General features: G+C 38.4%; 1 long non-coding RNA gene across 1 annotated transcript; it reads right to left on the reverse strand.

Annotated features, from left to right (window-relative positions):
• Window positions 1-1,350: 1,350 nt before the first annotated feature.
• Window positions 1,351-17,796, reverse strand: LOC119529191. Its single transcript, XR_005215822.1, has 3 exons — window positions 17,751-17,796; window positions 17,233-17,304; window positions 1,351-1,438 (listed from the first exon to the last, which is right to left on the reverse strand). It is a non-coding gene; the product is annotated as an uncharacterized LOC119529191 (long non-coding RNA).
• Window positions 17,797-20,468: the final 2,672 nt, after the last annotated feature.

The following is a 20,468-nucleotide window of genomic DNA, read 5'->3' on the forward strand; positions in this document are numbered from 1 at the left end:
CTTCTGTTAGTTCTGTTTCCCTAGAGAACCCTAACTAATACAATTTGGTACCAGGAGTGGTTCTTGAGAAACAAAATCTTAAAATGAGTGTTCGTAATTGGTTTTCTCCTCTGATTAGATTCAAAGGCACTAATGACTCTATTTCCAATAATCAAGATGGCACTGATGGTCCATGGCATGAGTTGACAACGGAGATATGCAAAACATCACAATTTGATTCTCCTAATCATACTCTTGTATGAGTTAAGGCTCTGGATGACAGTGTTTTTTGACACTTTAACAGTATTTTGTGGAGTTAAGGTATAATGATATTGGCTGGTTGTTCTTCAATATGCTGGTAAAGTTATAAGAGAAAAGGATGAGCTGAAGGCTTCAAATTTGAAACATAAATGCTGTTTGAGAGAGGGAAAGATTTGTATGCATTCCCTGAAAGAAAATCTTATTTCCTGTGGCCATAGATTTGAGATCTGTGAAAATCAGACTCAGAGTCTCATTTTGTGAATAGCAGATTTACAGTGTAAACTAAAATCTCAACATTGCAGAGTGTCTGCTGTTAAAGTAAAGGCATTGATTGGAAAATAATGGGATCCTGATAATTGGGATGGGGACATATGGATTGATAATGATGGCATTAGGGATATTGGATCCTGGATTCTGCTGAGTCTGCTAGATATGCCTTGAGGAAAGGCCCACCCCCACCTCCAGTCTGCCCTAAGGAGACGGCTACCCAACATCCTGTTTTTAAATTTACTGTTTCAAGTTCCTCTTTATGCTCTTCTAGGGCATTCTTGATGTGCTTTATGTCTTTAGCCAATCTCATTGAAGTTGTTTTGGAGACTTGTGTGCACTTCTTTAATTGATTGCTCCAAATTTTGTGTCTATTCAAGTTTTTAATTTGTTCATTTGCCTTGTGCATATCTTCTTGGTTCTTCAGGTGCTTTATAATTTTCTGTTTGCTGTAAAGCATTTGCTTATCTTGGTATGATTATTTTGGGAAACAGGATTATTTGAGCATTTATATATAATAAGTAGAGCTACTGCTTGGTGGAGTGTGCTTTCCCTTTTCTACCAGCAGATAGTACTCTTGAGCCACCTCTTATCCTCAAGCCAGCTCTCCCCCATTTTTTTTTCACTGAGCAGAGTCCAAACCAGGTGGAAATCCAATCAGTGCACCAGTTTTCTGTGTGCACTTGGGACTGCCAGCCTTGTAGGAGGAGGATGGGCCCTGTGCAGTTCTGCAGGGAGTCCGCCTCAGGGCAAAGTGGTCCTTGTCATTCCTGAGGCTTTGAGTGGACCCTTCTGGGGCTATGGAGCTGCATGTCTTACCTTTCAGCTCAAGTGTAGCACAGTCCCCATCTGTCATGCACCCATGAGTCCCTTGGTTTTGGGAAGGGCACCTGGAGTGGCACCCTCGCCTCTTGACTGCACACATGGGCTTCTGTGGAGGAAGAGTGAGCATGGTCACAAGTCAGCTGTATCCTGAGTTCCCTCTTGGGAGCTCTCAGTGGCAGGGCTGTGAAGAGTTATCTCCCTAACCAACTGCTGAGGTTGGTGCATGGGTCTTGGTATGCTGCTTGCTCCATGCTTGGCAGCCATCTCTAGCCACTGGTCCCCAGAATAGGAACTCTCAGCCACAGGGCTGTAAAGGGCTATTTACCCAGCTAATTGCTAAGTGCATGGGGCATGGAAAGTTTCTCCTTTCCATGCTCATCTGCCAGCTCCTGCCACAAGTATCTGGCATGGAAGCCATTGAAAACAGGACTTTGAAGGTTCTCTCTCCAGCCAACTGCTGCAAAGGGTGCACAGTTCATGGAAATATGCTCCCTCCTGTGCTCATTAACCAGTTCCAGCCACCTATCCCTGGCAGCAGTCTGGACAGAACACACTCACCAGTCCATACTAATGCAGTCTCTCTCCCTCTCCAGATAAAACCCCACTATGTGGAGTACAAGTCCCTGCCCAGCCAGTGGCACCACAAAACTGCTGCTCTGATGCACTTTCTGCCTTTTATCTAGTCTTTTTCATTTAGAAGAATTTTGCTCTGCCTCTTCTAATCCACCATCTTCCCAGAAGGCTCCCCTTCTTTTGATATGTCACCTTTCTCCACTTCCATTTTCATCAGCTGCTACTTCTATTCTATGCTTCCAGCTGTCACTGGACAGGACCACTCTATTGTCATATTTTATGAGTGATCTCAACCCTGTGCTATTGTAGCTCTGCTCCCTCCCTCCAATCTCCTGGACTTTGGGTTACTGTGGTCTTCTGCCGGGACTCATCTCTGGGGTCTTACTATCCAATATTTTGCTTTGCATCTCCTTCATCAATATCACCACATACCTGAATTTTTAAAATCTTTCTGTTTTAAAGGCTCAGTTTGTGTTGTGAATTAGAGTCTCATTGGCACAGTTACTTAAGTGTTAATCAGCATAAATGAAATGGAACTTGAGCCCAGGATACCTGACTCATTGTGAGGTTATTACATTTCTATAATAAAGTAACATTTCAAACCAATTAGGCTAATGTTTATCATGGATTAGGGATGTGGTATCTTGTTTAATATAGAGAAACAAAAAATATATAACACTTTTGTGGAGTGACAGTTCTTAGAATTTTATATGATACAAAATAAAGAATGTTATTCATTTTTCTGTGATTATTGAGAAAATATTTTCAAGTCATTCCATATATTTCACCTATTGATATCAAGTTTAAATAGAAAATAACAGTATATTAATTGATAGAAGTTTTCACTTAATATAATACTGAATCAGAAATATTTGGCAACCTTTGTCCCTGTGTAACCCGCAATTTTTTTGCAAATGTGTTGACAAAATGACAACTGGTTTTTTTACTTATTGCAATTCATACATAGGGCAAAGAGCAGAGATCAAGGTAAAAAAGTGCTTAGAACCACTACAGTCAGCATTTTCTTTACATCATGGAGTCTATTTTAATATGTATTAATGGTATTTGTACAAAGGTTTAAAGAATCTATCAGACTGTATTTCCCTTATTTCAAGGATATATTTTACTTGTTTTACCATATTAATTTTGATAGATCCTATTACTAAAATTATGCCCAGTAATAAATATCTTTTTCAGTTTGTCTTTTCTGATGATTGAATATTACATAGAAGACTGTCAATAAATTGTAGGAAAGATATATATACTTCTGTTTTAGCTTCCTGGGCTTCACAAGCAAATATCACTGAATTATTTGCTTGTGGTTTGGAAGTTAAAAGAAAGTATAAATCAAGGTGTCATCAAGTCAATGCTTTCCTCCTGAAGACTGGTGTTCTGTGACTGACTGCATGGTGTCCTTGATCCTTAGCATGTCACTAAGCAAGGCACATGGTAGTGTTTCCTGGTGTCTCTTTTCTCTCTTGGGTTCCACTGATGTTCAGCTTCTTTTTTGCCCCTCTGTGGCTTTTGTTCTATGTCTGAATTTCACTCCACTTATAAAGGAGTCCAGTAATAAGATTAAGACCCATCCTTACTGCTTTGGGACACAACTTAACTGAAGCAACATCATCAAAATTCCTCCTTAGGTTGGGTTCAAAACCACAAGAATGGATTAGATTTTAGAGCATGTTTTCCTAGTACATACAGTTTCAAATCATCACACTCCACCCTGTGGACCCCAAAAAGACATATTCTTTCCATATGGAAAATATGTTCACTCCATCACAAAATCCCAAAATTTTTGAATAAATTCAGTAGCAGTGCTAAGTACAAAGTCTCATGAAAATCAATTATATTTATGTTCTGTCTTGGGGCACAATTTCCCTCCAGCTGTAGAACTGTGAAACTTAGAGAACAAGGTATCTGCTTCCAATATACAAAAGAGGGGGACTGATAGGATGAACATCACCCCAGAGAGAAATTGGAAGGAAAACAGGGGTCATGGGTCCCAAACAATTCTGAAACCCTGCATGACATACTGCATTAGATTTCAAGATCTGAGAGTCATCAATGGAACAATGGTTTGCCCTCCAGGCCTGATGGAGTGGCAGCCTCACCATTTCCAAGGGGTTGTGCAGTGGCCATGTTGTTCCCAAATACTGGGCTAAAGGCTCCAACATCTTCAATCATTGGGGTGATGTACAGGCTCCACCATTGTCATTTATTGTGGTGGCAGCGAGACTCTAGGCTCCACCCTTCTCAAGTTTCACGGTGGTGGCTAGATTCAGGATCCAACCTCATCAAACACTGGAGTGGAAGCCAGCCTCTCTGCAATCTCCCAGGCATCTGACAAGCCTGAGGTGGTAACACTCTTCCTGAACATGAAGTAGAAGGGCTTCCCTTTCCAATTCTGAGGCATAATAATCACCCTTTCCACATACATGGGTGGGTCCACTCTCTTGGTCCAAGAAGATTTCTTCAGTCTAGACCTCAGCCTCCACGATTCTACCTTTTAAGTCATTTTTCCTTAAATTTGTCCCTTTTCAGTCCTTTTTAGTCCAGGCTGGCAGTGGTTCACTCATACAGATCTCACAAGATACTTTTTGGTTTTGCCTGTACTACACAAGGATCAAAAGTATCAAACAGTAGGTTTTCCCACAGATCCTTCCTGGATAACTGCATTTCCAACCCTGACTTGCACTGACATGGCTGACTGAATCCATGTTCAGTTAAAACCTCACATGGAGCACTATTCTACGGGGACTCACTTTCCAAAAGCTCAGAATTTTCCAAATCATCAATTTCTGGTTTCTTTGTGCAAGGAGGCCAGTTCTTAGCCTATCCCCTTTCTCTTGCATTTCACTGTAAGCTGCAAGGAGACTCCAGGAAGCATATCTACATTTATCTTGGATATCTTCCCAGCCAAATATCCAAGCTCATCTCTCTCAAATTCTGCTTTCCATCATATATCGGAACTCAATTTTGTCAAGTTCTCTGGCACTCTAAAACAAGGATCACCTTCCTTCCCATTTGCAATGACACATTCACCATTTACATCTAAGGTCTTATCAGAAGAACCTAAAACATCCGTATTTCTACCAACAGTCTCTTCAAAGCAAGCTACGCATTTTCTATTAACAACCTCATAATCATTACAGAATTTTACCTTTATCCATTTATAAAACCATTTCCATATTTTTGGTATTTGCATATCAGCAGCTCACTTCTTAATCCAAAATCTGTTCTAATTTGTTAAGCTGCTGAAATTATTAGCTTACAAGCTTATAGTGATGAGGCCATGAAAATTTCCAAATCAAGTCATCATGAAGATGATAATCTTTCTGAAGACTACCAGTGATCCTGTACTCCTCTGTAACATGGCAAGGTTTATGGTGGCTTTTGCTGGTTTCTCCCTCCTCTTCTAGGTTTCATTTCTCTTGGGTTCTTGCTTCTGTGGGTTTCTCTCTTTCCTTGAATTTCATTTTCTTATACATGTCTACAGGAAGAGGATTAAGATGAACACTGGGCCATGCTTTAACTGAAGTAAGCTAATCAAAAGGTCCCACTTACAACAATAATGGATTAACTTTAAGAACATGATGATCTGAGGTGCATACCATCTCAAATCATCACAGCAGATGGTATGATCCTTGTTCTAGTTTGCTAATGCTGCAGAATGCACAACACCAGAGATGGACTGGCTTTTATAAAAAGGGGGTTTATTTCGCTACACAGTCACAGTCTCAAGGCCACAAAGCATCCAAGGTAACACATCAGCAATCGGGTACCTTCACCGGAGGAAGGCCAATGGCATCCGGAAAACCTCTGCTAGCTAGGAAGGCAGCTGGCATCTGCTCCAAAGCTCTGGCCTCAAAATGGCTGTCTCCCAGGATGTTCCTCTCTAGCAAGCTTGCTCCTCTTCAAAACATCACTCACAGCTGCACTCTGTTCCCTCTCTTTGAGTCAGCTCATTTATATAGCTCCACTGATCAAGGCCCACCCCGAATGGGCGGGGCCACGCCTCCACAGGAACATCTCATCAAAATCTTCACCCACAGCTGGGTGGGGCACATTCCAAGCAAATCTAACCAGCACCAAAATTTCTGTCCCACACAAAACCACAAAGATAATGGCATTTGGGGGACACAATACACTCAAACCAGCACATTCCACCCCCTGGACCCCAAAATGACATTATCTTTTCAAATACAAAATACACTCATTCCATCACAACACCACAAAAACTTAAATCATTTCAGTAACAAAAGCCAAGCACAAGAGCCCATCAAAATCAATTATAGGCATGGCTAGTCCCAAGGCATAATCTTTCTTCAGCTGTGGATCTGTGAACTTAGAAGAAGTTATGTGCTCCCAACATACAAAGGAGAGACATTCATAGGATAAACATTTCCATTGCCATAAGGAGAAACAGTAAGGAAAACAGGGTTAACAGGAGCAAAACAGTTCCTAAAACCCGCAGGACAAACTCCATTAGATTTCAAAGTCTGAGAGTCATTAACAGAACAACGTTGCATCCTTAGGGCTTGAGAGAGCGGGAGTCTAATGCTCCCTAAGTACCTTTGTGGCAGCCCTTTTCTCTCCAAATGCTTGGGTGAGTGCTCCAACATATCCACACATTGGGGAGACCACCTTCTCGGCCCCACCCTCCTCAAACATCAGGGCAGCTCCCGGATTCCCTTCCATCTCCGGGACACACGCTCAACCCCTTCAGAACAGTGTGGTGGCAGCCAGGCTCTCCTCAATTCCCTGGGAATGTGCTCCGCCCTCTTTGGGACCTCAGATGGCAAAACTCTTCCAGAGCATCAAGGTGGAAAGCCCACCCTCGACCTCCAGGGCAAACTCACCCTTTCCATGCATGTGGGCTGCTCCGCTCTCCCAGCCCGAGACCTCCTGACTCCAGACCTCAACCTCCATGGCTCTGTCTTTGAAGAGATTTTTCCTTTAATTTTTTCTTTGTCTGTCTCCTCCAGTCCAGACCAGCAATGGCTCTGTCTATAAAGATCTTGCAAAAATTCTGTTGGCTTTGCGTGAAGCACACAGGGGTCAAAGCCATTAGACAATAGGACTTTCCACAAATCCTTTCTGCTTAACTCCTTTTTCAATCTCGGCTTGTACTGAAATGGTGGCGGGGTTCCATGTTTGGTTATATCCTCACACTGGGCTGTAGCTTCTGGGATTCCACCCCCTGGAAGCTCATAATTTTCCAAGTGATCAGCTTCTGGACTCTTTAAACCCAAGAGTTCAGTTCTAAGTTTATCTCTTTCCGCTCGCATTTTACTATAAGCTGCAAGGAGAAGCCAGGGTACGTCCTCCAAAGGTAGTCTGGAGATCTCCTCAGCTAAGTATTCCAGGTTGTCGCTTTCAAATTCTTCCTTCCATCTGACACCAGGACTCAATTTTGCCAAATTCTGTGCCACTTTAAACCAAGGATCACCTTTCTTCCAGTTGGCAACAACACATTCATCATTTCTGCTCAAGTCCTCATCAGAAGTATCTTTAGACTCCATATTTCCATAAACAGTCTCTTTAAAGCAGTTTTGGCCTTTTCTATCAAGCTTCTCACAATTCTTCCAGAATCTTCCCCTTATCCATTTGAAAAGCCGTTCCAACATGTTTGGTATTTGCAAACTCAGCAGCAAAAGCACCCCACTTCTCTGGTACCAAAATCTGTCCTAGTTTGCTAATGCTGCAGAATGCAAAACACCAGAGATGGACTGGCTTTTATAAAAAAGGGGTTTATTTCACTACACAGTCACAGTCTCAAGGCCACAAAGCGTCCAAGGTAACACATCAGCAATCGGATACCTTCACCGGAGAATGGCCAATGGCGTCCGGAAAACCTCTGCTAGCTAGGAAGGCAGCTGGCATCTGCTCCAAAGCTCTGGCCTCAAAATGGCTTTCTCCAAGGATGTTCCTCTCTAGCAAGCTTGCTCCTCTTCAAAACATCACTTACAGCTGCACTCCGTTCCCTCTCTTTGAGTCAGCTCATGTATATAGCTCCACTGATCAAGGCCCACCCCGAATGGGCGGGGCCATGCCTCCACGGGAACATCTCATCAAATTCCTCACCCACAGCTGGGTGGGGCACATTCCAAGCAAATCTAACCAGCACCAAAATTTCTGCCCCACACAAGACCACAAAGATAATGGCATTTGGGGGACACAATACACTCAAACCGGCACAATCCTATACATAGAATGCCCAGAAAAACTACAACAAAGCTACTAGAACTAATAAGTGAATTGAGCAAAGTAGTGGGGTACAAGATCAACACGCAAAATTCATCAATGTTTTGTTACATTATTAATGGGCAATCTGAGGAGAAATAAAAAAAGCATTGCATTTACAATAGCACCTAAAAAAATCAAATATCTAGGAATAAATTTAAACAAGGATGAAAAAGTCTTGTACACAGAAAACTACAATGCATTGCTAAAATAAATCAAAGAAGACCTAAATGAATGGAAGGACATTCCATGTTCATATATTGGAAGACTAAATATAGCTAGCATTAAGATGTCAATTCTACCCAAAGTGATTTACAGATTCTACAGAATCCCAATGAAAATTCCAGCAGCCTGCTTTCCAGAAATGGAAAAGTCAATTATCAAATTTAGTTGGAAAGGTAAGGGGCTCCAAATAGCCAAAAGTATCTATAACAAAGTTGGAAGGCTCACATTTCCTGATTTTAAACCATACTCTAAAGCCACAGTGGCCAAAACAGCATTTTACTGGCACAAGGATAGATATATTGACCAAGGGAATCAAATTTAGAGTTCAGAAATAGACTTCACACAATGACCAATTGATTTTTGACAAAGCTACCAAGTCCACTCAATTGGGAAAGAATAGTCTCTTCAAAAGATGGTATGGGAGAATTGGAAATCCATATACAAAAGTATGAAAGAGGACCACCCCAGCTCACACCATATACAGCAATTAACTCAAAATGTACCAAATACCTTAATTTACAACTACCAAACTCTCAGAAGAAAATTCAGGGAAGTATCTTCAGGACCTCATGTTAGGCATTCTTGAACCTTACACCCAAAGCACAAGAAATGATAGAATAAATCTATGAATGGGTCCTCCTCAAAATTAAAAAACTTTTGTGCATGAGAGGGCTTTATAACGGAAGTAAAAAGATGAACCTACTCAATGGGAGATAATATTTTGAAACCACATATCCAATAAGGGTTTAATATGCAGAACATACAAAAAAATCCTATAACTCAAAAATAGAAAGCAAACAACTCAATTTAAAATGGGCAGAAACTTGAACAGACATTCTTCCAAAGTGGGTATGCGAATGCTAAGGAGCACATGAAAAGATGGTCAACATCAATAGCTATTTTGGAAATGCAAATCAAAACCACAGTGAGATATCATGTAACACTGACTAGAATGGTTACTATTACAAAAAACTGAAAATTACAAGTTTTCAAAAGGATGTGGAGAAATAGCACAATAGCCTCTCTGGAAGACAGTTTAGCAGTTCCTCAGGAAGATAAGTATAAAATAACCATATGACATGGCAATCTTGCTACTAGATACATACCCAGAGCAATTGAAAGCAGAACTTGAACATATATTTTGACCCTGATATTCATAATGGCATTATTAACATTGCCAAAAATTGGAAACAACCCATGTGTCCATCAAATGATGAGGGGATAAAAAAAAATGTGGTGTATACATATAATGGAATATTAGTCAGCCATAAAAAAAATGAGATCCCGAAGCCTGGGATAAAGTAGATTAAACTTGAGGACAATTTGCTGAAGCCAGGCACAAAAAGACAAATATTGCATGATCTCACTGATATGAACTAATCATAATAAGCAAACACATATAGTCAGAATATAGAATCTAGGCTACCAGATGATAGATGGGATTAGAGAATGAGGAGTTGATGATTAATTCATAGATAATTTCTATTTAGGTTGGTTTAAATGTTTATAAATGGTTGGCGGTGATGGTAGCACATAATTGTGAGTGTAATTAACATCACTGAATTGTATAAATGAATGTGGTTAAAAGGGGAAACTTTAGGTCATATATGCTACTAGAATAAAAAATGAGAAACATGGTACTGTATACCACAGTGGACATTTTGTAGACTATGGACCATAAACAGGTAAGAATAAAAGTATAAGTTATTTTATAAATTATAACAAATTATGACATTAATACAAGGTGTTAATAATAGGGCAGTATATGGGAAATTACTCTTAATGTAATGTAACTATGGATAATGGTTAATGTTTCTATTTTAGTAATCTTTCATCAATTGTAACAAAGGTAACTATTGTTAAAAATATTGCAGAGGTGGGGAAAGATGGAGATATAAGGAGTTGTGGGATTTAGTTCATTATCTAGGACTACCAGTAAATAACCAGGAACTTCTAAAACAACTGTCTTGGGGACTTCTGTGATCAGATGCACATCACACACTAGCCTGGAATGCGTGGAAAGGTCGAGATCACAGCCCAGAGTTGCAAGTAAATTCTTCCACACTGTGGAAGCGAGTGTACCTCACTCATTGGCACAGATGGCTGTCTCAGAGTCTCTCCATGGTGGAAAACGGAAGCCCTCTCTACTAGAAGAAAGAGAATGAAAGCTCAACCAAACTCCAATTGCAGATTTGGTTAAAAAATTCAGACTGCTGAATACAAGCTCTGAGCACAGATAAATCTACAAGGCAAACACAAAAGAAACCAAGAGATCTCTCATCAGCAGTTAGGAGGCAGGGATGATGAATAAAACAGACTTTTGAAGTTGGCTGAGCTTACAATACTGGAAAAGGACTGTGCTCCAAATAAAGGGGCACAAAGGGCCAGGTACCAACTCTGGTTCTTTATTGGTGAACATGGGATGGTAGGTACCAGCTCTGAAAACCATTTTTTTCTTTTCTTCCTTCTTTCTTCCTTCCTTCCTTCCTTCCTTCCTTCCTTCCTTCCTTCCTTCCTTCCTTCCTTTCTTTTTTCACTTTTGGCAGCCCATTAAATAAAGCAGCAGACATTCTCAGTTACAGCATTGTCCCAGGCAAGGGAGGAATTGAGGAATGATTGAGAGATAAAATAACCAATCAGGTGAAGGACATAGTACCCTAAAGGGCATATCTTCCACAAGAAAAGGGGGAGGGGAAGGTCAAGTGCAAGTGGAAAGTACCCTTCAGAGGATTTAGACCCCAGGGTCTGGGATATCAGCAGCAGTTTCAACCCACAAAAAGTGGAGACCAGCCTGTCTCAAACATGCAACAGTTTCAAATTACAAAACATGGAAAACAGCCTGTCTCAACCACATTCCTGGCAGGGGGTAAATGGGAATGCTTGAGAGACCTGTAACTTTTCTACCCTCTGAGAACAGGAGGTTGAAGAATGGCTTCCCTCAAAAAAATAAGAGGGGGACAATGCCCAGCACAGGTGGTGACTGTTATTTAGAGAATTCAGATACTAGGAGATGGAAAACAGAAACAGTTTAAGCATGTCTTCAGCCTCACCGTCTGTCTCAACCACACCCTTTGCGGGGGCAGGGTCCACTGAGAGTTAATGGCATAGTACAGTTTTACATTGGTGTGGAGCAGCAAGCTGACAAGCACCATCTGCTGGGCAAGACATGAAAAACACAGAATTAAGAGGCTTGACAGGAAAGACGGGCATCCTACTGATTACACTTTCTTCATGAGTCCTGGGCTTGACCTGTCTGAAAATATCTGATTGTCATTGATCATATTTGGGGACACCCTCCTCCCAGTGCCAGAACTCCAGGTAAAACTTGCTAGATGTAATGAAAGGGGTGTTAAAAATATAAAGAGGCAAAAAACAAAACAAAAGAAACAGCAGATCAACATTCCCTGAGGTGGAAGAAGGAAGTGAGAGCTTATCCTGGAGTTGAAACAACTGCACATACATAAAAAGGGCAATCTCAAAAAACTTCCATATAGGAAGGGCAAGAATCAGAAAAACAAGAGCTAAAAAATTCTGATCAGTTAAACAGAAGATATGCTAGGGGTCTAGAATAAATTGAACTGAATGTGAAAGAACAGATAGAGAACAAAAGCAACCACAAGAAAACCCTAGGCAAAAGAGAGAAAATGAACTCCAAAATAAACTAATCAAGAAAGTCAGGTGCCTAGACAACAGCAAAAAATCACAAATCATATTAGGAAGCATGAAGTTATGACCCAGTCAAAGGAAAAAACTGATACTTCAAACGAGGTATAGGAGTTGAAAAAACTAAGCAAAAGCACTTAAACAAATCTGCTAAATCAATATTCAATGATTTGAAGGAAAATATGGTGAAAGAGTTAAAGGATATACATAATTATGGAATAAAAAAAGTTTCAAAAAACACTATGCTACCTTTTAATAGTGGTCATCTGCTCTAGTCTACTCTATTCTCTATCCTATTCTACCAAGTCTCATTCTAATCTGTTCTGTTCTGTTCTGCCCTATTCCATTCTATTCCATTCCTTTTATTTAATTATATTTTTCTATTCCAAACTATTCTATTCAATTTTGTCTATTCTATTATTTTAGTGCTGGGCTTAATCCATTAAACTGATTTAATAACCTAATAATGTGTTCTGATGCACAGTTTGAAAATAATATTTTAGACTATAATGAACATATTTGTAATTATTAAATTACATAAAGATATTTAGATGATCATGTGATCAGAAGTTTTTAACTAGATTCTGTTTAATTTGCGATTTTAATGAGGTGATTCTTAACTCATTCAATTGTGAACTAGATTTGTGAAATGTAGTGTGCTATTCAATTATGTGACCTTATTTCTTCTGAAATTAAATGAGTTTTATGTGAAGGAGGGCTTCCTCAATGGATAATGCAAAATCAATATGTAAAGACACATGTGAAAGGAAGGGGAATTGGAAATATTAATGAAAAGAATTGGGATAGAATAAGATCAGGAGAAGAAAATCATAAAGGAGATTACAAGGCAGAAAAGAGAAAATAAACATACGCAAAAGGCTTAACAAGCTCAATAAAGAAACAAATATAAGATGTGATGTTGAAATGAGGAGAAATTTCATATCAAGGTCCTTTCAAGAGAGAACTTACTACTACTAATAACATAATTATACTGAGTACGTCTCACCTGTCAGGTGCTATTCTAGGTGCCAAATGTGTGTTATCTCATGTATGGTCTCTAACAACCATAAAAGTTATTTGCCATTATTGTCTCTATTTCTAAAAGGAGGAAATGAAGGTAAGGTTTTCAGAGTTGCAATATTGCAAGTGTTTTTTCAAGGATGTAAACACAAATTTCCTATTCCCAAATCCCATACTTGTAAGAAGTTTTTCCAACTCCTTAACTACTTTACTAGCTACTTAAATACTCTTAACAACTCCCTTGTACTATACAGTTAATACATTGAGCTGGATAAAATTATATTAATATTGTAAATAAGGAAATTTTTCTAGAGTCATACCAACAGTAAGAAAGTGCTTCAAACATACATGACTAAGTTTAAGTCCTGTTTTCTTAAAAATTTTGCTATACAGAAACTAAGAATTTTGACTATGTTCTCCCCACTCTGCTACATGATTTATCACCTTTGCAATATCCATTTAATTCTCACTATGACCTTATGGAAAGCAATTATTACCTCAGTTTTGTGCATGTGTGAAGACATTGAGGCACATATGGCTTAACATCATATATAACATAGATAATAGAGAGGAAAGCTTAGATTCAAACACAAACTATTTTAATCTAGTGCCTGGAATATTAATCAATATGCTATTAGGCTCATCAACAAAGATGTACCACAGGATATTAATACTTGCAGCACAGTATTTAAAACTTAGGGATTAATAGTTTATGGAAAATTTCCAAATTGAGAGAATTAGAGACCACAGTAGAGGAAAAAGAGACCATGCTTTTTGGAGGATATTTGTATGTATGATTCCTAACAGCAGAAAATGAGCTGGGGGATGTCAGTCTTGGTAAATATTACACATATATAGAACTGCTGTTCTGAGGAGTGTCTGTAAGTACTATACAGATCTGTGATTAGAGAGCATAGTTAATGGAAGTAAGTCTTTATACACAAATGAACAGAGAATACTCCTGACAGGTTTTTGGAGAAAATGAAAACTCTCTAAGTTTCTCATATAACTCCAAAGACTAAGATAAATCCTGATAGATTGAAGTTAAAAAAAAATAAAAACAAAACAGTAAAATATGGGTGAATTTATATCATGGCAAAGGTATTTGGAGATCATAAGAACATGAAAAAAATCATAAAGAAAAATTCACAAAAAATCTGTAAATTAGAAAAAAACAAAACTTCATTGAAGGGAATCAAACAGCAAACTGGGGGGAAATGTATTTGCAAATAAAAGATCAGTAAAGCAGTGCTAAAGTTCATCTACAAAATGTTCATACAAAACACTGTAAAAATACATTAGGAAGCTATATTCCAAAAGGAATATGACAGAATGTGGTACATTGGGAGACTTTTTCATGAAGGGATATAGCTCATAAAAAGCAGGGTCATTTATTTAGCATCAAAGTGATTAAGAGTCTTTTCTCTGAAATCTGACTGACCTGAGTTTGAATCCAGGTTCACTCTGCCTCATGGCAGCTTAGTGGCCCTGGGCTACATAGCTTCAAAAAGTTCCTTTAGGAATTTGGCTGCTTTCTACAAAACTCCACTTCTTATTTAATTGTACATTTTTCCCCTCTCTTTGGAATTTTTTCCAATTACAATCTCTGCATGATTCTCTCACATTGCTTCCTATCCTTGCAGACTTGACTTATGTACGTCTTATGAGTAACTCGGGCCTCCTCTTTTCATCTTTCTCTTCTCTTGTTCACCTCTTCCTATTTCATTGGCCTGTTTCTATCTTTTGAAGAAGTTTTAATGGAAGGAACCATAGAAAATTAGCCAACATAATAGATATGAATGGTATTTAATATAGAGAATGGGAGAGAGAGTCAAATTTGGAAATGAAAATAAAAGAAGTTGGAATTGCCACATATAATTCAGGGTACACAGTTAAATTAGAATTGCAGCAAACAATGAATTTTTTTCGGACATATTGGGACAATCCAATATATTGGACATATACTAAAAAATTGTTGTTTATCTGAAATTTGAATTTAATTTTATGACATGCATTTTTATTCTTACTAAATCTGGCTGTGGAGACCCAGGGCCTGGGATCCCCCACCATATTGAGAGTAAGTTATTGCACATAGCCACCTACTTGACTGGGACAGAAGTTAAAGGTCATCAGACTTCCTCAGAGGGGGAAAGAGTGTTCAGATGGTATCATAAAGAAAGCATTGAAACTCTCCTCCCCTGATCATTGTTGGTAACAAACCTCCAGACCCCTGTGTCATGAGAACCTGCTGAAACTCTGTTTTCATACCCCATAGAATGTCTTTGTCCTAACCCTTATAAGATGCCCTTTGCACTTCCCAACCTTGCAAAGCTCTAACTCCATTTTCCCCATACAGTCACCACTGGGGAACCCTCTCCTGTTTGTAAGTCCTAATAACTTTCATGTCTGACTCTGTGCCTCGTGTTTTTTTTTTTTGGTCTAGGTGCTGCACCAATCTGAGCCCTTTGAGAGCTGGTTTGGACACTGGCATTCTTCAAGGGAGGGCATGTATTAAATAAAATAATCCTAACCTTGAAAATTCTATTTAAAACTGGCCCATTTTTGAACTTGACTAAAATGACAACCTAGGAATTTTGGGAAAAGTGAAACTGAAAAACTATTAAAATAAATCAGGCTGCTGTAACGAGAAAAACATAGTTAAAAGCATGGAACCTGATTTAGAACTCTTTGTAAGTCAGAAGCTACAGAAATGTTTTGTTTAGTACAATAAAATGACTATCCCTAAGGTATATGTGGTGGATTGAATTGTGTACCTTATTTTGGGCAAGTTCTTGGTCTTGGTTCACATTTGCATTCTGATTCATGTAGTCCCATTGTAAGTAAGATTATTTCAAGATGTTACTTCATTTAAAGTGTGGCCCAATTGAATCAAGTTGGGCTTTACACCAGATTACTGATGTCCTTCATAAGCAGAGTGAAGGTCAGGCAGAGAAAGAAACCATGGTGAGGAGCCACAATCTGCTGGACCCAGAAGAGAACAGACAAAACATCACCATGTGTGTTATCGTGTAACAGAAAAGTCAAGAAACCTCCCAAATTGTATGACAACCAGAAGATATTGTCCATATGAGGAAGCCTCTAAAACCATGAATTGACAAATTCTTGTTGTTAAAACCAACCTTTCTATAGCATCTGTTTTAGCAGTTGGGAAGCTAAAACATTTTTGATGCAGGAAAGTGGGGTGCTATAGTTGTAAATACCTAAAAATACGGAATCAACTTTGGGATTGGGTAATGGGTAGAGGCTAGAAGAATTTTAAGGTCTCAAAAATAAGTGAGAGCTGCAGAGAAAGTCTGTATTGCCGTATAGAATGCATAATTCATCATAGGCAGAATGTTGATAGAAATATGGACATTAAAGGTGTATCTGGCAAGGTCTTAGAAGAAATTTTACACATTTTTAGGTAATTGCGATAGCAATACCCCACATGATTCATTTGGACACAACTTAATGAAAGTAACATGAATAGATCTTATTTAAAATGGGTCTGCATTCACCAGAATATGGACCAAGACTGAGGACATGTCCAAACTGGTGTACACAATTCAATCCACCACAACACTTAAGATATGACTTGGAAGATCTTTTGTAAAAATGAGTTACTAAAGGAAAACAATATTATATTTATGATTGTTTATAATTCAAAGAGATAGAAACCTAGAAATAATGTTTATTTATGAATGGAACCAGGTAGATATATAGGAAAATTATGTCAAATGCATTAATTGCTATGGGTATAAGTATCCTAGAATTCTGTTTGAAGGATAGTGTCATCCATATGGAAGAGTGGTTTTATAAACTTTTTTTTAAAGCTAATAACTGTATCTAACTTAAAAAAGGGTAACAACAATTTTTGTAAAAATTTTTATATGAGAGATCAATACATAAAATAGAAAATAGAAGAATTGCAGTTGAGGAGTTCAAAATCTTAAAGAGTACGAGATTAGACATTTAGCAGCCCTGAACACTGACAAGATGAAGAATTTTCCCAGTATGTATTTTTTAAAAAAAGCATTGAGAACTGTAAATAAAAGTAAGCTCCAAAGGGCCAATTCCTAATTGATTCTTGTTTTCAAATATAATTTAAAATTGTTATTCCACCTTTTGGAGCACTTTCTTTACTAGTGCCTGATTCAAAAACAACTTACATACTTGATAAGTCAGCAATGATAAAGACTTTTTTGTCTCTTCTGCTTCTGTTTGATGGAAGCCCTGAAGAGGGTTCTGAAAAATAAGGAGAGCACTGATCAAAATATATTTGGGAAAAAGGCAAGTAAATTTGGTAAAACTGACAGATACTATGAGAAAAATGAAATAAATGTTGTTAAATGTGGAAACAAAGATACTGGCTTTGCTGATTGTTATGTATCATAACTAAAATATCACTTGATTTTTAAAAGTTACATGGACATTATCCAATTCCTGTGAGAAAAGTATTACATGGGAGATATGAAAATTAAAGAAAGGAACAGAAGCCCATTTTTACTTCAAGGTGGCAAAGTGTGTATACCTTAAAATATAATATAAAATTCTCTTACCAAAAGGAAGTAAAGCCCTAGGATTCAAATATCATAAGTAGGTATTTTCAATTGCAAAGTCATTTAATGGAGTTCAAAGACAGAAATTAGAAACTGAAGAAACAGTAAGAAATAGAATTACTCTCTCTTCACCTACGCTGTAGTTTCCTCTCCAGGTATTCTGGTCACAGGTGTTTATTTATCATGCTTTCTCTCTGGCCATTTCCAACTGCTTCCATATCTTCAGATTCCAAAAACAAAACAGACATCCCAACATGTAACTGGGATTGTGCAGACGGTGGCTCATGGTTGTCAGTTCCCAGTTAATACTGTTAAATATTTGTGTTAATGCTGTAATTTGGCAGGAGAGCAAGCTCTACAAGTCATAAACTTGATTGCTTTCAATCTTTTCCACCGAGTTTCTAATAAATTTCCTGGCACATTTTAAGATCTTAAAATAATCTCCTGAACAAATTAATAAACACTTATTTACTAAGGATTATTATAGAAATTGTTCTCAGTGTTAGCGATAAAGCAGAGTTGAAGGGGCTTTGGTCTCTGCCCTCATAAAAACATAAACGATTAATGTTTGACAGTGTCCCATTGTTGTAACAGAATTGAAAATAAAAATGGAAAATGAGGAGAATTGATGTCAAAAATAGGCAGAAGCCATATCATAAATGCCTTTTAATGCTATGCTAAGGTTTTGCTCCAACACTATAAGCAATGAGGCATCATTAAAGATTTTTGAAGCTGGATAATGTACTTAGACAATACCAAGAATATTCAGATTTCAAAATTTTTAATCGCCTAAACTGCAGTTATATTAGATGGTCTGGTAATATCATAAATGCACGGCTTAATTTTATTGACCCATATAAATAGGTGTCTCAGTGTTTCATGAGTTGTCAGATGGCAATGGACTAAGAATTTAGCAACCGGGTTACAAATTCTTCATCTGAAAGTACAAATCACTGTCAACATTTTGGGGACTGGAGCCCAATTTACCAAAGCAGGTAGGAGGAACTCAGGAGATTCAGGTCAAGTAGATAACACAAAAGCTTCAAATCTTCACACACACACACATACACACACACACACACACAAACACACATTACAAGTATATGGAAAAATGGATATAGAGAGAGAAAAAGTAAGAGAGAGAACAAGAGAGATTATAAGAGACTAAAAGCAATAGAGTTTGCATTTACATTCACGAAATGTCTAAATGTTACAATCCTCAAAATTAGTCACAACTTTGGGGGTAGATGTGCTAGAAAACAGGAATACTGTTTCAATATTGCTTGTCTTGGAAATATAGATTCTTAAAAACTAGCTAAGTGATTGGGTCTAAACCAATCACCTTGGGTGGGAGCTTCTTTGGTAGAAGGAAGGACAGAGGTTTTTCTCTCATTCAATATCCTTAGTTTTCAGGTAGTGTTTGGCATCAGTACTGAGTTAAGAGACAGTGGGTTGCTGTGCAGTCTACAGCAATAGTATAAGAAAAGCCCTCTTGTCTCCCCAGCCAGCAGAGTGAAGGAGAACTGCCTGGCCTATGGTTTACTTTGATGGTGGGTGTGCCAGTTTGAATGTTTTAGGTCCTGTAAAACACCATTATCTTTGATGTAATCTTGTGTGGACAGATGTATCAGTGTTGATTAGATTATAATTCTTTGAATGTTTCCATCAAGCTGTGACCCACCCAACTGTGGGCAATGACTCTAGCTGGATAGTTTCCATGGAGCTGTGGCCCTGCCCATTCAGCATGGGCCTTGATTAGCTCACTGGAGTCCTATAAAAGTCCAGACAAAAGGAGCAAACTTGCTACAGCCAAGAGGGACACTTTGAAAAACACACAGAGATGAGAGAGGAGCTGCAGCTTACAGAGACATTTTGGAGATGGCCATTGAAAGCAGACTTTTGCTCTGGAGAAGCTAAAAGAGAACAAATGCCCCAAGAGCAACTGAGAGTGACATTTTGGAGAGAAGCTGAAGCCTCAAGAGGAACATCCTGAGAGAAAGCTATTTTGCAACCAGATCTCTGGAGCAGACGTCATCCATGTGCCTTCCCAGCTAACAGGTTTTCCAGACACCATTGGCCATCCTCCAGTGAAGGTATCTGATTGTTGATGACTTATCTTGGACACTTTATGACCTTAAGACTGTAACTTTGTAACCAAATAAACCCCCTTTTATGAAAGCCAATCCGTTTCTGGTGTTTTGCATTCTGGCAGCATTAGCAAACTAGAGCAGTACGCATGCCAGAAAACCTGGAGATAGGAAGCTGCTGGTAGTCAAAAGAAATTTTAGCTTGAAAGCACCACTGGGTACAGTCCAATACAACAGATATGAAATCACTCATTGCATCAAACATAGATTCCAGCAGTGATGATGAACAAAGAGCCGTGACCAGGGGTTGCCAAGAACAATGACTGAATTCAAGGATGACATGTTCTTACTGATCCATCTTTGTCCTGTTTATGTTACCACCCCTGTGCTACCCACCACCCATGCCATGAGTTGAAAAATCCTACTCCTTACCCCATAAATACATACTTTAACACTGAATATTTTTTTTCAAATGAGATTGAACAACACTTTAGAGACTATATTATTATACAGGATTAGATTCACTGAAGCTAAATAAAGTTAACTGTTTTGCAGTAATCCATGAGTGATGGATTCAAATGAAGTATTAACTAAAGTAAATAATAGTAAATTAGTTAAGCTAAAGAGCAACATTTTCTCAGTATATGTAACTTATGATATAGGTGAATTTTACCAATCCACTACTAATAATTCTATTCAATTTGCTGCATTTACCAACATGTGGTAAAAATTACACTGATCATGCATTTCATGCACACTCCTT

The sequence above is a fragment of the Choloepus didactylus genome, chromosome 3 (assembly GCF_015220235.1).
Source record: "Choloepus didactylus isolate mChoDid1 chromosome 3, mChoDid1.pri, whole genome shotgun sequence".
Lineage (NCBI taxonomy): Eukaryota > Metazoa > Chordata > Mammalia > Pilosa > Megalonychidae > Choloepus > Choloepus didactylus.